This window comes from Bombus impatiens, unplaced genomic scaffold (assembly GCF_000188095.3).
Source record: "Bombus impatiens unplaced genomic scaffold, BIMP_2.2 scf_0820, whole genome shotgun sequence".
NCBI lineage: Eukaryota > Metazoa > Arthropoda > Insecta > Hymenoptera > Apidae > Bombus > Bombus impatiens.
Window position 1 is genome coordinate 58,976 of NT_177239.1, and position 4,576 is coordinate 63,551.

General features: G+C 33.6%; 1 long non-coding RNA gene across 1 annotated transcript; it reads right to left on the minus strand.

Annotated features, from left to right (window-relative positions):
• Window positions 1-1,028: 1,028 nt before the first annotated feature.
• Window positions 1,029-4,147, minus strand: LOC117152209. Its single transcript, XR_004462525.1, has 6 exons — window positions 4,103-4,147; window positions 3,535-3,744; window positions 3,207-3,407; window positions 2,958-3,116; window positions 2,738-2,869; window positions 1,029-2,651 (listed from the first exon to the last, which is right to left on the minus strand). It is a non-coding gene; the product is annotated as an uncharacterized LOC117152209 (long non-coding RNA).
• Window positions 4,148-4,576: the final 429 nt, after the last annotated feature.

Sequence of the window (4,576 nt, forward strand, 5' to 3'; positions counted from 1 at the left end):
TAATTTTTTAAATCTGTATGTAGTATACTTATCTCTACAGGACCCGTCAAATTGACGGCTTAGCTGATTTCAGAAATAAACCTTATATGTTTGCTTCGTACATAAAGTCATTCCTCCAATAATAAATATAACAATGAAAGAAAAGTCTTTACTAAGATGTCTCCAATTCGGCATTTCTCAATCGCGATCGATGCTCAATACCGTTAAGCGGGTTTGTAATACTAAAATTAGCCGAACCATATTTACAATGAGGCAGAAATATAACAATAGACAATTTCTTTACAAGCATCCCGCTAGCTAAAAATTTGCTAGTACAAAAAACAACTTTGGTTGGGACCATCTGGTCGAATAAAAAAGAACTGCCATAACCAGGAAAGGAAAAAAAGGACAAGATGACTTTGTTTTCCTCAGATTTATATAAATCAGAAAACATTTACACTTACTGTGCACACTTACTGTGTATAAAAGTAAACCTAAAGTAAAAGTCCTCCTTCTAAGCAGCAAACATACAGGTGTACGAATAGAAAATAATTATAAACGTGTTCCAAAAACCATTGCTTTTTACAATAAAAAAAAGTTTGGTGTGGACGTTATTGACCAAATGGCACACAAATATAGTGTGAAAGCAGGGAGTTTCTGACGGTCCCTTCAAGTCTTTTTCAATATTTTGGATTTGGCAGCGATAAACGCGCGGATATTATATAAAGAGTGCACCAGATTGAAAATATGCAGAAAGGAATTCATATTTTGTTTAGCCGAAGAATTAGCTGAAGAAAACAAGGAGAACATTTGCCAAAGATCAGACGCTTCATTTCTGTCACCTTCAACGTCAGAAGTGCGAAAAAGTTGCCAAGTATTGCAAAAAAAAAGAAAATAGATGTAATAATTATTGTATATATTGCAGAAAAATCGTATGAGGAAAATGCACAAACAACATTCAGTATATTTGTAAAAAATGCGCTCAATAGATATAATTACCCTATACCGTTAATGTTATTATTTTTTTAGTGATAATTTAAAAAAGAGACTTTATTTATTAATAATTTATTTAAACGTGAAGCCTAATATTCTTCCTTTCAGACTTAATTTGAATAAATCGATTTTTTAAAGAAAAATGCATATTTTCGTTTACCCGTCAATTTGACGGGTGCTCGTAGAGATAGGTATATACGAAACGCCCGTAAACCTAGTGTTAAAAAGGAGGTTGTTCAAGGTTAGAACAGGCCCATATATGTAAGGATATGATGTTTTTTACTGGACTTGGTAATATTTAGTGCGTAGACAGCAAGCAGATTAACAGTTTGTTTCTTAATGCAGATTTAATTGAGTATTTTGAGCTAATGTTTCAATAAATTAAAAATGGAGGAGTATAGGTTGTAGAGGTAGTGTCAACGGTGACACGTAAAGTCTATAGGAGAAATGTATAATATAAATATGGTGATTTGGACATTAGTGTATATGTTTTATCGCATTATTTGTTAAGTCTTTGGTGACGTAGAGTGATGTTATTATTTATATTATTATTATTTATTATTATTTATATATATGGAGCGTAATGGTAACGGTTAGTATTGTTATCTTATAAGGAGAATAATTTTTTTGAAAGTATAGGATAAATTTAGCCAATATGAGCAGGAAAAAAGTTTAGTTATATGCGTTATATATAGACAAACTTGGTTATTAATGAGGAATGGTTGTTAATCATAAGATATAATGTATGAGCAATAATAAATAGGTGTAAAGTGGTGCGATGGGTTATATGTGTGTTATACCGTTATAATCAAATGTTGTCTATGTTATCATAGTTGGCTTCATAATATCTTATTGTTTAGAGTAAGCTAGCGTTAAGCTATTATTAAGCTACTATTACAATGTAAGTTTAAGCTTGAAGCGAGTTATATTAAGTTATTAGTATTGTGGTAATTAAGATAGTAAATGTATGATTAGCTCCATTAATAGAGTAACATTGTTTGTAATATATTCCTTAATAAAGAAGGGTTTTACGATATAGAAATTGTTTTATGTATGAGATTGAGTAATTATAAGTTAAGGAGTTGCTTTGTGCGTGAGGTATCGAATCCGGTAGCCCAGCAACTTGGGTCTTCGTTTTAAGCGCATAAGGACAATTAGTTTTCTTGCAAGTTCCATTAGAAACTATAAGTAAATTTAAATATGACCAATCGGGGGAGTTATGCATTTTAGTTCTATATTGGGAGTTTTATCTTATTAGAACAAGGATAAGGGTACAATGCATCGTGGCCAGTTGCATTCAGTAAGTATTAGTTTAATGTTGGGCTGCCTATGATTATAGGATTATAAGGGGATAGATTGAGTTAAGTTAAGTTATATAGCAACTTGGCCATTAGTGTGGGATTAGCGAATATATTATGTTGTACTAAGTTATGACAATTAACGTTGATAAGTTTTATTTTGGGTACTTGGTTATATTTTGATTACTAAGGTAAATATGGATGTAGAAGGGATAAGCTTGGTAGTAATTTATATGCTATGTAATAAAGGATATATTTGTACGTATTAATTTTATCCCAAACAAGTGGGTCAATGGAGTATTCCCAATAAGGTGTTCCTAATAAGTATGTCAATGGAGTATTATTACACCCGTCGGAGATCATTAATATGGTGGTATTTTCCTAAAAATTGAACATAGTTTAGTAGTTGCAAGTATGAGTTAAGACGATAAGTTGCGATTAAGATACTTGGCTATTGCATTAATTACCAAGGTAAATGTTGATCGTAGTAGGTATAGGCTTAGTAGCAGTTTATATGCATTAATGAATTTTATTCCAAATAAGTTTGCCGCTGGAGTATTATTTCATCCGTGGTAGACCATTAATATAGTGGTATTTTCCTAAAAATTTAACAAAGTTGATCAGTAGTTGCAAGTTGAGTTAGGTCGATAAGTTGTAATTAAGGTATGTGGCTATTGTTTTAATTACCAAGGTAAATGTTGATCGTAGTAGGTATAGGCCTAGTAGCAATTTATATGCAATATAATAAATGACAGATTGGTATGCATTACTAAACTTTATCCTAAGTAAGCTAGTTAATGGAGTAGTATTTCACTCGTGGGTTGACCATTAATGTGGTGATATTTCCTAAATTAAATAAAGTCGTTTAGTATTCGCAAATTATTAGTAGGATAATGTTCTCAATTAAATTAAAGATGGATGAATTCGAGTGGTCACCTACTTATATGTTCGTTCCTAAGTTTTAAGTCGATAGGTTGTAGATGGTTTTAAATTTTGTTCGTTTGGGTGATCCGCAGAAGATCTAGGGGCTGAATGTAGTTTGTAATAGATTATTTAGCCTAAATACATAGTTGGAAGTAACAGAGGTATAATTGCTTGTTTGGTTATTTGAGGCGATGTCAACTGTGTCGTTCCAATCTATAGAAGATTACATCGGCATACGGATTAATAGAATGTATATCGCATAGCGCAGGAGATGTTACATAAATTAATAGTAACTTGTTGCAATTAAGTGGTCACAGGATAGGAAGAATATAATACGCACCTTTATTATTGGGTTCGAGTTTCCAAGTTAGACCTAGAAATATTCAAATGTAGCGACAATGGTGGTTAAACCATATCTATATAGGCATAAGATAAATATATTGGAACCTGAGTGGTTTTGTACATTATCTGGACCGCCTTTTCTTGCTGGTAGTAGTTGTGTATTTGTTCTGAATCTTTAGTTAAAGCGATAACAGTGCCTTATTCCAACCTATGGTAAAGAATAAAAGGTTAGGTTCATATATTTTAATGGAGGTAGTTGCATAGCATATAGGGAATGATATGTTATTTAATATTTAATTTTAAGTAGAACTGGATTAGGTGGTTAATGTATAAGATAAATGTGCAATATTCAACGTTTCGGTATCGAAAGTGCCGCATATAAGCGAGGTGTATATCCAGTATAACGACGAACTGGCGTGGTTATTGCGGCGAGATGCAAACGAAGAGAGAGGAGAGCACTCAACGCGGGCGAATATTGTAGAGAACACCTGATCGGACAGAGTACAATGAGAACATATTATGATTTTTATGATTTTAAGTTGTTGTTATGGACTTGAGCGATGTACTTAGATCACGGGTGCCGCCATGTTGTTTGATGGTGTACCGGTAGAACCGTGGGTTAGAAAGTTTTAAGAGTTTCGACCTGCGGCGGTACAATACATTAGTTAGACATGGAGTATGCAATACATAGAGCCGAACTCAGTTGCGAAAGTGGTTTCAAAGTAAACCGAAATAAATCGTAAAAATCGACGATGGAAAAGGATATTAGTAGATTTACGGGAATAATTATGACGACATTGGCTTGTTTTTCGGATCGCGAGTATCTCTCGTTTGAACGGTAATTACGGCTGATACATATGATGACCGGCTATGTTTATGGACTAAGAAACCTTTTTATGTTCAATAAATACGGATAAGGCAAACAAAGGGATAAAAGTTATGGCGCAGGGGGTTTCGGAGCCTCTAGGCCCCGTCGGGAGTTCGAGTAGCTTCCCAAGCTCTACCCGACGGTCATCAAGCTATTGGAAGAACGGCGGGAG